This window comes from Enhydra lutris, unplaced genomic scaffold, assembly GCF_002288905.1.
Source record: "Enhydra lutris kenyoni isolate GAN:26980312 unplaced genomic scaffold, ASM228890v2 scaffoldscaffold3, whole genome shotgun sequence".
Lineage (NCBI taxonomy): Eukaryota > Metazoa > Chordata > Mammalia > Carnivora > Mustelidae > Enhydra > Enhydra lutris.
The window spans coordinates 13,518,491-13,531,829 of NW_019154087.1; the positions used below are offsets into that span (position 1 = coordinate 13,518,491).

The 13,339-nt window shown below is 36.8% G+C and overlaps 1 pseudogene; it reads right to left on the reverse strand.

Moving 5' to 3' along the window:
- Positions 1–12,535: 12,535 nt before the first annotated feature.
- On the reverse strand, positions 12,536–13,078 carry LOC111156060 (annotated as a pseudogene).
- Positions 13,079–13,339: the final 261 nt, after the last annotated feature.

Genomic DNA, 13,339 nt, shown 5'->3' on the forward strand with positions numbered 1-13,339 from the left:
GAGTGGGGTATGCTCTAACTTTTGTAAAAAATATTTTTTAAGATTTTATTTATTATTTGAGAGTGAGAAGGAGGGGTAAGGAAGAGAGAGAGGGACAAGCAGACTCCCCACTGAGCATGAGCCCCAGTATGGGGCTCTATCCCAGGGCCCTGAAAACATGACTTCAGCCAAAGTCAGCTGCTTTGACTGACTAAGCTTCCCAGGTGCACCAGAAATGCTCTAGCTTTTAAGATGTGATTTTTGTTACCCCAGCAACATAGAATTCATAAAGGTGTCACCTGAGTTACACAGTTGTTAGGAGTCCATCCCACTATCCAGTTGTTTAAATAATCATATGCCCATGCCCCCCCCTTTTTTTTATCTCCATAGAGTAACAAATAAAGATTGTATATGAGCTATTATGACAATTTCTCTGAAGTTTACGCCAAGCTGTCTAGCTTAGCAGAAAACAAACATTTAAAGACAATCAAAGCAAGAATCTAGCATCCAAATAAGAATATGTCCTTTTTTGGGGCACCTGGGTGGCTCAGTGGGTTAAAGCCTCTGCCTTCAGCTCAGGTCATGATCTCAGGGTCCTGGGATCGAGCCCCACATCAGGCTCTCTGCTCTGCGAGGAGCCTGCTTCCCTCTCTCTCTGCCTGCCTCTCTGCCTACTTGTGATCTCTCTCTGTCAAATAAATAAAATCTTTAAAAAAAAAAAAAGAATATGTCCTTTTTTTTAAAAAAAAAGATTTTATTTATTTATTTGATGGACAGAAATCACAAGTAGGCAGAGAGGCAGGCAGAGAGAGAGAGAGAGGAGGAATCAGGCTCCCCGCTGAGCAGGGAGCCCAATGAGGGGCTTGATCCCAGGACCCTGAGATCATGACTTGAGCTGTAGGCAGAGGCTTAACCCACTGAGCCACCCAGGTGCCCCAAGAATATGTTCTTGAGACAACTTTTCTATCTAAATTCACCCTTATTTCCAGAGGCAGCTAAATCAAGACTAATTCCTTTGTAAAAACAAGTCCAGTTTTAACAAATATGATCTAATTATTTATATAAGCTCAGCAAGTAAAGTGACTGGTCATATGGATCTTTTAAAATCTTTGCTGAAACTTTTTATAAGGAATCTCTAGATTGAACTTTTAATAATTTCTCAAGGAAAGAGCCAAGCCAAATACTTGTCATCAGCTTGCCTGAAATATCTGTAGATTTGGGTGTATTCCTCTTCTTAAGGTCCCCCAAATATCTTGAGGTTCCTGCCCCTTCCAGGAAGAGACATTCTTTACTCACCTGGTAAGGCTACTGGGAACCCTGTAGGCAACGTATCAGGCCAACATTCCCAAGGGGCTCCATTGGCTCCATAAATTCAACCTTAATTCCTTAAATCTGTCTGGTCATATTTGAGTTTATATGTGTCTTTCTCAAATACGACATTCCAGTCAAATCCTTGGTAATATAATCAATGTTTCCAATGGTGTCCTTTTATAAGAACAGATTCTCATTGAACTTACGCAAATAATTATAATTGCCATGGAAGAAAGAATACTCACTGAGAGTTTCTGAATTTCAGAGGATTCAGCTAGGGAGAAAAGTTAAATTCTTCAGTTTGTTCACTAGGAATATGTTATCATTTTTCTCTGTATCATAGATAATTTAAGAGAAGATTTCCTTAATCTGGAAGAACAAACATTAGGGAGTCATAAAATCTATAATCATATCCTTTAATTCATTTAGTCCCATGTTACTAATTCTTGTTCAGTTTGAAAGCAGATTTTTAGTTCTGGAAATTCTTACCCAGCTCAGTTTTATGATTTTAAAGATATCAAAAACCTGTATTTGTCAGAAGTCCTTTTCATGAATCTCCTTGAAGACAAAATATTTTGTAAAAGCACCAGAGCAATAACTGTAAATGACAAAAAAACCCCTCAGATATGGGCATAGTTAAAGGTCTAAGAGTCCATTATAATGTAGCTGACAAGGAAATTGAGTTATTCCTGTGACACATAGAATTTTTTTGACACAACATTTTAATAATTAGAACGTCAAGTGATGCCTTTATATCAAAACATATTAAAACTTTAGGGATTTCATGTATTTTTAGAATAGTTATAGACTTTACCCGTATAATATAGCGTTAAGGCTTATTATCGGTTTGACAGTACTTTACAATAATGTAACATCAAATAAACTAATTAGCCTAATTAGTAAAAAATTCTTAATTTACCATTTAATTCTCAGGAGGTTTGTTAAAAACCTTAGAAAGTTTTAAAGGATGTACCCAAATAGGATTAAAGGTCATTATACGTTTAATATTTATATTTAACCAAAGTGGCAATAAAGGATTCTATAGGAAGTTATGTAGTTGCTAGCAAAATTTAGCTCCTTTAACATTGAGTTTTAACATTTTTAAGTAATCAAAGACCCGATAAAGACAAAACATACAAGCTTTGGTGTTCTAGGCAGATAAAGAAAAGAAAAAAATCTTTGATAATTTTCTTGTCAAGAGCAGACCAACAATCCAAGAAAACTGTCTTTTTTAGCAGAGAGTAAAGCAGAATCTCAGTCTTAATACTGGTATACTTTTAAAATCCATCCACTTCAATCTTAGACCTGGCCACCTTTAAAATTCTTTTCCAAAGTTTCCTTTCACAGACTTTCTATAACTTTTTTTTTTTAATTCAGATTTTGTCCTTAGCCTTTTCTCTAAATAACTAGTCTCATTGTAGGACAAAATTGCTTCGTTTTCCCCTCAACAAAATGTATTCCCATTCCTTATATCTTTCTCATATATCTCTTACTTTCCTTCATAGAATTGTTTCCATTTTTTCCATCAGTCTTAATTACATTTAGCAGAATTTTAACTTTTAGAAACCTTAGTTTCCAGTGAAAATTAAGTAGTAACCAATTGTGAACTGTTACACCAGAATTCTTTAGATTTGAAATTCATGAATACATTTCATAATTTCTAACAAACATCTTTTCCCATAGTACAATCTTTCAGTAAAGCATAATGCATATTTACCAACTGTCCCAAGTATCCTCAGTTTCTCTGCAAGAAGAAGTCCAAAGCATAAACTTATGCTCAGTAATCAATGCTTTAGTATTTTCTCTTATTTGGAAAAGGTATCTAGTCAATTCAATCTAATGTGTCCTTTAACTTAGCAAAACTTCATAGTTTCAGGTTACCAAAACTTTGAAAGGCATTTAACATTTTTACCTATAAATCTTTTTATTTAACCTACTTTTTTTTTTTAAAAATAATCACCCAGGAAAACTCTTATGAGACAGACGAAAATAAGCCATCAATTTAAAGGCCTCTTTTTGTTGACAAATTGCAGCAGAGATAACATGAGTTTATTTGACCTTTAGTAAGCCTTGGTAGAATAAAAGTTTTATATTTAACCCTCATAACTCTAAATACCTATCTTAATTAAACTAACAAATTTAAATTAGTTTAAATACCAAATATGTTGTACCTGGGTCCACTTAAACTCAGTCAATTTGTTCTCCATTGTCAGTTATACTTGGAGCATCTGTGGGGAAATCTGAAGTGGGTGGTTTAAGTCCACAGAGGGCTGCTCTTTGCTCCTTGATAGCAGGGGTGGGAGGAGGAGACAATGATGTGGAGGCACAGAGATGGTATAGGAGCCTATCATTTAAGCTGCACCCAAGGTGGTGCAGAAACAGGAGGAGGGGACGGTGGTGGTACTACATCAAAAATTAATGATGTACTGTATGGTGACTAACATAACATAATAACAAACAAACAACAACAACAAAAAAGCTGAGGTGTTGCCAGCAAAGCTAGAAGCAGATCAAAGCGAGCACAGAAGAGAGAGGACTCATGGTCCTAAAGCTCAGCAGCTCAGATGAACAGACACATATTTTCTTTTTCATCAACAGAAAGTGAAAATAGGCAGTCCTTGTCTGGCTGGAGAAGACAGGGAGCCTCTCTAAAACAAAATGAGTTTCAGCAGCTGCTTGGTAATACTCTCTAAGTCCCTGTCCTGAGGTAGACTAACCAGACCATTGTCTCCAGTTATCATAGCCATTAACCCAGAAATGAATGAGAGAGAAGCCCCATATACAACAAGAGTCAGGCAACATTCATCCAATTCTTTCAAGATGTATTTCAGATCTCACACACAAAAGAAGAAGCTAACAAAGAAGAGGCAAGTAACTCAGAAAAAAGACAAAGGCGTGTACAGGATCTTGGCAGCAACCTGTTTACAAGAGAGACTAGATGGGAGGCACGTAGAGAACATGTCAGAATACAGGTGAGGTGGGAGATTAGTGGAAGAAGAGTCTGAGGCAGATTAGCTGATGGTGAATTGAGAGGTAGAGGGTAAGGAGATGGCTGTTTTTAGGGCCCACTAAAGTGGTATGGACAGATCAGAGTTTTGGGCCATAAAGGCCTGACCATATGGGATTTTGGTCCATTTTTTCAGTCAGACTTTCTCATCCTCTAGTTTATATTGAGGTCAAGAGTATTATAAAAGGAGCAGACTTGGGAAGGAAGCATATGAGGTATCCTTTTTAGGCCTGTTCCCAGGTAGATTAGAAAGACAATAGACCAGAAGAGAAGAGTGACTAAGTAACCCTCTAACAAGGAAGACAAGAGTTGGAGACTCACCGATAAGAGGGTCACTCAACCCACTGTTACTAGTTCCTTTCTGGTTGTCAAAAAGATGTTGCCAGGTCAACTGTGGAGACCCTGAACCCTGGGCCTCGACCCAGCCAGCCCCAAAGCTGTCACCAAATGTTCTTGGTCTTGTCATGAGAAGGAATTTAAAGACACACATGTAGCACAGAGGGAAAGTTTATTGAAATGAAAAGTATACATTTGAGATCTGAGAGTGTGGGAGCTCAAGAGAGAGTTGTGTATACTGGGGGTTAAGTTTGGCATTTTTTTCTTTAAATCCATGCCATCTCCAGTGTGTTAGGAGATAGCCCAAGAGGCAATCCTTTGGAATTGAGGAAGCTGATCCCATAGTCAATTCCCACAAAACGAGGGGAGTACATTAACTACCTAGGAGTCCATTATCAAAATCTCCCTTGACTGCCAAATAGTATCCCATCAGGAATATTGCAGAAGGTTCCTGGAGTTCAGAGTGGTGGGTACGCCCCTCTTTGTTGACGCCCTGATACCTTCGTACCACCTGAGAATGGATATCCGCTGCCCTTTCCTTCCCCCATTGCATTCTAGGCTACAGTGGGTACCAGTGAAGGGACTGAAATGCTACAGAGACTGGGGCTGCCTCTTTCCATTTTGAGAAAGTCAATATATTTGGTGACCAATAAAAATACCCATTGTGAGCTTCTAGATCTAGTTTAATGGATGGGGTAGAGGTCCTGTCCTTTGTCAAGAAGGGGCAGCTATTTTATATTGCATTAAGTTTCATATATCTAAGTTAGAAATGCTTGCAATCTGAAAGCAGGACTGAGAACACCAAACAGCCTGGGGGTAAGGACACATGAGAGACCTGAAAAAAAAAGGAAAGTGTGGAACTCCTTATCTAATCTGGATAAATTTCTTGTGAGCTTTAGCCATGATCCAGTCCCCAAAGGAGTGGTCCCACATTGGGCAAGGGTTCAAACTTCATTAATGGCTCTAACTATTTCCTTTCTGGAAGCATCCTGTCAGTTGTATTTTGGAGTTAATGCTCATTATTTATTTAGGAGGAAACCTTATACAGAGGCCTTAAGATCATTGGCTGTTCTAATGAGATGCTCAGCTGTCCCATATGTGAAAAGAGTACAAGTATTAAAAGAATGGCTAAAACAGGGAAAGCCTACTTTCTGAGCCCAAAACCATTATTGCCAAGGTACTAGATGGGCAGCAGGAATTTGTTCCTTTCCATAGTGTAGCCACAGGCAAGAGGTTCTCTCCTGAGCATTCAGACAAGACACATTCTAAAAGGTCATACTATTTAGGACATCTCCTAAAGGAATAGGTAAGAAACAAAGACTGGGGATAAAGAAAAATTACCAAGCCACATTGAAGCTCTTAGATTTACTGTGTAATCCCTGTGCAGGGCCATCAAAAATATTGTGGGATACTTAAGTGTGAAAATCAAGAAAGAATTCCTGAGATGTTTTCCAGTGCAACTTAGTTCAAGTAGCACAGGGACAGGATGCATAGGCAGAAAGAGCTGCACTTTTTCTGCATGAAGTTGGTGGTTATATGCTAGAGCTCAGTGGAGGAGGGGACATGCAGAGAGTACTAGATCATAAATGTTTTCTTCAAATTTCTACTCATAAAACTATTTTCACAAAATTTCTCTGGTGCTTATCATTCCATTCAATATTAACTATTGTGTGAGATATATAGGCTGTCATAGACCCTTTAAGAAGGAGGCAACCAGTACATATTCTCTCTTTATTGGAACTATACAGGCTATAGGTCAGCCTTGTGGGCTAAAGGGGAACATTTTTCTGCTTCTAACTCTCATCACTAATGACATTATGATGACAGAAACTGGTGACAGGAAGTAGCAGATTTAGAAAACCATATATCAGAGGATAGGACATAAACCCCATGAAAATATAAGGATCTTTCACCTTACTGGATTTTCTGAGTTACTGTGACCTGAGTATGTTTAAAATAGCCTCTAAGGTGTGTAAAAATCATTGTCATAATTCTCACTTTTCATTTTGTACAAGACAAAAGCTTAGTACATGTCCTCACCACTCCTCCTCTTCCTTTCTATCCTCTGTAAACTTGCCTCCTCTTCCTTTCCTTCCCTTTTTGTTTTCGAGTCATTGCATATCATATTTGCTGATAGTGCTCTCATGCATTTACTGACATTTTCAAATGAAGTTCAGACTAAGCATATTATCTGTAGTTGCTCAAAGACGGACAGCAAGAGAAGGTTGTACAGTTGGTCTAAACTGGGGAATAAAGGAAGATTATCTGATTCAAGTTGGAAAGAAAGTTCACCAACTACTTGGCATGTAGAACTTGATATATTGGATATGGTGCTCAATGTGTTTATGACATATTGGAATATCTTATAAAACTTGAGGCAGTCCTGAAGATTATTATACCTTGTAATTTCGGAGCAAAACCATAGGATAGTATTCTACTTTGGCAAATAACTGTTTATTAGAAACTAAAAACCTGAAGTAGGCACTTCTAATGGCCATGTGGTCAGAGATGTGTATCATAAACGGTGTGGGTGTTGATCCACCAACTGAATAAATCATGCTCATAAACACTCTATCATCAGGGGACATGGTTACACAATACTGAACTCAAGTCAATCCTGGAAACAATCAATTACATGAGAAAGTATTCTGCTATAATGCTAACTTCATCCTAACCCACACCTGAAACATAGGATGTTCACTTTGGCAAGTTGGCCCATTTTGTAGATGTTTCTTCACATGTTGCAAGCTACTTATATTTGCGAGAGCAGTATAGTGACTCTCAGGGTTATCTCCAAAAGACAGCTGGGAGAGCTTCAACTGCACAGATTTGAGTGGTACATGTAATGGTCATCTCTGCCTGCAAGGAGATATGACATGAGATAAAATTCTACCTTATTAGCCTGATGGGCTGACCAGATGGCCAAGGGGATTGGAAAGAAAATGCTTGAAGAATTAATGAGAGGAGTTACAAGGAGAAAACCTTTGTTAGAGTATGGTGTATTTCTTTTTCCTGTGAATGATTAATGAAGTGTTCACCTATAGACATGGCTGTCAGTAATAAGATAAAGAAGTGATCCATGATGAGGATCAGTTAACCTCTTTCAATGGACTTATGATCAAAATGGTTGTGATGATAGAGATGGAAGTTTTATATAAGTTCAAAAACACAACCTTTATCTTAGCAAGGCTGATCTGACTGATATTTTTGCTTAGCAACCCATCTACCAGAAACAAAAAAAATGGAGTCCCTAATATAACAGGCTTTTCTAGAACAGCTAGTTACCTGGTGGGCACATTGATTATATTGAGCATTTTCTACCATGGAGAAAGCAGTTATTTTTTTCCACTAGTATAGGTACTTACTTTTTAAGTAGATTTGCTGTCCATGATTGGTCTGGTTCTGTTAACATTTACTGTCATCAGCATTTACTATTAGCTCTTTTAATTGCTATCGAATGGACAGTACTACTCATTTTTTATTGAAAAAGATGAGGCAATGGACTTATCCCAGGAATGTTTGACCCAGTCTTACAAACTTCATCATGTAGAAGTAGCTGATATTTTAGAAAAGTGGTATGGCCTCTTGAAAACACAGTGACAAGATCAGTAATATGTGAGAGAGAGAGAGAGAGAGAAGAGAGGAAGAAAATAGAGGTGTGGTATAATATAGATTCAATCTACTGAGATATATATGCTTTGTGCTATAGAACTTTTCTAATTAGATCCAAGGTTAGAGGATATTCAGATGGGACTCTGAAGTAAAGGAGAATAAATATTACTCAGAGAAAAATGCAGTGACTGAGGGAAGTTGGATCTTTTCTTTTAGAAAGAGTATAAGAATGTCATTATTTTGTGACCTATGGTTGTGATATTTTAAGTTGGAACATACTGAAACTATTGCTGTAGAGGTTAAGTATAGGAAGAAGCCTGTGGGTCCTGCTGAAGAGCCAGGGCCGTGAACCGTGGCTCCTGGGTTTAGATGGGTTCTCCCTGTCCCAATCTGCTTCTGCTCTGCCATCTTGTACACAAAGCCTGGGAAGGTAAACATCAGCTGTTTGGTAACTAGGATTCCCCAAGTGTGATTTGTATTTCATCAGCCACATGCACTTACACAACACTTGAGTTTGGAAACTAGTTATGGGAAGAAAGAAGTGGCCACACGTGGACCATTCTTTTTGCTAGCAGATACAGCCTGGCTGATGTGACTCTGGGGCCAGCAGTTCTGGCTTCATCTCCCTGGTCTCTGAATTATGGGTGAGGTGGACTGTTCTCCACTTTCCTAATTGTTAAAACCTGGAATTTCTTATAGATGTAAAAAATTAATAAAATTAATTACAGGAACTCAACTGATAGTCTTTTGCTTATTCTGCCCTAATGTTTTGCTTTCCAGTGGGTGGCATTCAAATAGATCCTCAATGCTACTCTTCTTCTGATTTATATTGAAGCTTCATTTATTTATTTTCATGTGTAACATCTTACCTAGTGTCAATGCATTTTTAGTATTTATTTTATTTATTTATTTAGAGAGCGTGTGCTGTGTGTGGGGGATGTGGAGGAGAAGAAAATGACTCAAGCAGACTCCACACTGAACACAGAGCCTGATACAGGGCTCCATTTCATCACCCTGAAATCATGATATGAGCTGAAACCAAGAGTCGGACATTTAACCAACAGAGCCACCCAGGTGCCCCAGGGTATCAATGCATTTAATAGATTTATCAATAGTGTACTTTGACCAAAACTTCTAAATATTATACTATAATTATGTCAAGTGTCTGTTGCTTTTGGAAATTATTATTTTGATGATTAGCAACACATTAGTTTTTAATTAATTAATTAATTTATTTATTTGACAGAGAGAGAGATCACAAGTAGACGGAGAGGCAGGCAGAGAGAGAGAGAGAGAAGCAGGCAACCTGCTGAGCAGAGAGCCCGATGCGGGACTCGATCCCAGGACCCTGAGATCATGACCTGAGCTGAAGGCAGCAGCTTTATCCACTGAGCCACCCAGGTGCCCCAACACATTAGTTTTTAAACACATGGTTTTAGAAATCCAATTTTGGCTGGTTTATTTACATAAGTATGGAAAAATAAGATAGTTCATCACTGTTTTTACAATATAATTATATTTAAATATCACTGTGTAGTATACAGGTACTTTTATATATATATCACCTTTAATTTTGTGTGTGTGTGTGTGTGTGTGTGTGTATTACAGACCATTTTGAAACATATGTAAATATCATGTATATTTAAAAAAATAATGAAATTAGGGGTGCCTGGGTGGCTCAGTGGTTAAAGCCTCTGCCTTCGGCTCAGGTCATGATCCCAGGGTCCTGGGATCGAGCCTCACATCGGGCTCTCTGCTCAGCAGGGAGCCTGCCTCCTCCTCCTCTCTCTCTCTGCCTGCCTCTCTGCCTACTTGTGATCTGTCAAATAAATAAAAATCTTTAAAAAAAATAATAATGAAATTCAAGAAATTTGTTTCCAACACCTCGGTCATAAAACTTGAGTCTTCAAAGAATGTTTTACCACTTTAACAAAAATTTTCAGGTCTTTATTAAGCAGACCCTCTAGTTTCTCACAATTTTAAAATGCATCAAAAACTTGTGTGTGTGTGTGTGTGTGTGTGTGTGTGTGTGTGTGTGTGTGTATAAAATGTAAGTGATTAAAAGTTCATGATTTGGGATGCCTGGGTGGCTCAGTCATTAAGCGTCTACTTTTCGCTCAGGTCTTGATCCCAGGGTTCTGGGATTGAGCCCTGCATTGGGCTTCTGACTCAGCGGGACACCTACTTCTCCCTCTCTCTTATTCCTCCTGCTTGTATTCCCTCTCTTGCTGTCTTTCTGTCAAATAAATAAAATAAAAAAAAAAAGTTCATGATTTATTTTTCTGAGGTTGTATTATAGGAAGAGTTGATACTTTAAATAGTTTTTATAATTAGCATTTAGATAACTGTTTTTAATTTGACTCAAATGCATCATTATGTGGAGTAAAAAATGATTTTGCTTTGCAGTAGATATTGAAAATCAAGTTACCTTTTAATTCTACATTTGTAACTGTATTGCAACCAACTGATCTTAGGGTTTTTCCAGTAATATTGAGAAATCATATGCCTAGCTAGATGGACCATTGACTTATTGTTGTTTTGAAATTTCTATACACTTTTATTCTCACTGTTAATTTTATTACTTCCTCCAGAATTCTTTTTGTAGATACTCAGCAGTCACTGTTTCTGTAAATGAAGTAGATCTATGAATGTAGGAGGACAGTAGAGTTTTGATATACAGACATTTTAAAGTATATTACACAGAAATCTGGCTTATATAATGATTGTGTTTTTCACTATTAAAAATCCATTGTTGCTCTATTAGAATGGAACTTGACACATTGTGTGGAAGCTACAAATAATCAAGATTCAGATCTATTCCCCTGATGAGCTCAGAGGATCTGTCACAAAACAGATGTTCAGTAAGTGTGAGCTGAAATGTTGTAAGAGCTATTTCTGCAGATTCTGGGCCCTTTCTTCATGCTTATGACCACACAGAGTAAGCCATTTATGAGTGGGATTATTTTTTGAGTCCTTAGAATAGTTCCTTTCAAGCAGTAGGCACTGAAGTAGCTTCTTGTTGACAACAAATCCCAATAATCCACACAACTATGATTTATCTTTATCTCCATAGCAACAGAATATATTTTGTTTTGCTGTATAATCCAGTTTATTTTCTAAAATAGCCACATGAGCATCTCCCCATCTCTTGTACTCTCTGAAGATAAAGTAAAATTTAAAGAAACACTAGATTCAAAGGGCAATCTTTTATTAACAAAACACTGGTGTGTTTCACATATATACACAGGTACATACACAGATGCACATATATATGCATATAAGATATGTACACACCAGTTAGAGATATAAAATTATTATTTTATGTAAAAATGGAGTATTTCTCATGAGATATGTCAGTTGTGTAAAGAGCAAAGGGATTTATAATGGCTGTCTTGCCATTTGTAAGAAGGCCTTAACAGGCATAAAATATTATATATTGTATATAAATTATATATAATTATGAAATACTATGTATTATAAATGATATGTAAATGTATGTTATATAAAAATTAAAATTTAGATTGTATGTTAAATAGAAAAATATTAAGGCAGAAAAATATGAATAAAAGGGCACAGTTAGTTAACAATGTTGTCATTGAAAAGGGTGTTGAACTATGAAGAAAGATTAATATCATCTTCACAAAAATGTTATTTGTGTGTCATTTGCTTTTAATAAATTAAATAGTTTAGGCATGTATAATTATTACTGTTGGTTTATAGAGCATAAAAAAGTACCTACTATGTTGGTACAAAACTTTGGATATAATGAGGATTAAAAAAAAAAGTTAAAATGTACCATGAAATTTCTGTTTACCTTATTGCAAAAATTGGGAATGGGCTATGGGAAACACAATTTTTGGCAAATAACCTTTGGAAAGTCAAAGTAGGATGTTTTAGTAAATACTGTGAGCCAAAAAATACTTTGAATCATTTTGGGGTTGTTTTTTTAACTTATCAGAAATTTGGAATATTACATAATTCATGTTATTAAGACTTTTGTAGAGGCACTTCTCAAGGAATTAAATCCTTTTTAATGAGGATATTCCATCAATGGAATATTCGTCCTTTCTAAAAGTTGACTGTGATGACAGAACAATTGGTCATCTCAACTGACTCAGTCTGAAAAAAAAACACCTTCATTTTCTAATGTGTTTATGTATGTATGCACATGTATGTATGATTTTAACATACTTTTTTTTTTTTTAAGTAGCAAGAGTTTAATGACAAAGCAAAACTTAAGTACCAGTTTCTGATCGCTTGTTTTGCAGTTTTCAGGAAATACCCTTTTTCCTAGCTCTTGCATTTTGTAATAGGTATAGAAAAAGGCTGGCAGCTGTAGAACAGGAGATAGACTGTAGCAGTTTAAACTGAAGTATCTGGAATCTCACTGACTCATGTGTCATCAAAGCTATACCAGGTCCGGGTCACTGAGTTCTTGCAGAAAGCAGTGTAGTGGCCACCATCCAGGTCACCGAAGTGGTTCACCACTGCACAGAGGTTATATTTAGGGTGTTTCCGAAAAACCGGACAAATGTAAGGGGTAAGGTCCAAGTTAGTGAGTGGGTAATGAATATCTGTTCTCAGTTTCCTTTTCATTGTACCCAGAATGTCAAATCTTTTTAAGTGAAAGATAATTATTTTTGGTGCTTTGGAGATACTGGCTCTTACAGCTGTTTCTTGCTTGGTTTCACAGAGGCAACAGTGAATTTGGTTATTCCAGGCCAGTGTGTCTTGCTGAAAAAAACTCTAGAGACAGTCCTGAAGAGAGCCCTCGTATTCAGATGGAATGGGGAGAGACAGGACGGTGTTAAAATCATACATACATATATACATGCATAAACACATTAAAAGGTGTTTAAATCATACAGACAATTAATTCATTGCATTTTTCATTTACCAAGTTATACTTTAATTGTGAAAATGCAAACTTAGACAAAATTTTTTCATAAATTTAAATGTTTGAAAATTGAAGTTTGGTTTAGATGATACATTACTTCCACCTGCCGCCTTCTGGGAAACTAATTTTGAATAATTCTCAAATCTTAAAGGGATGAAAATAGGGGTAATTCACAACATCTCAAGAATCTAAATGTT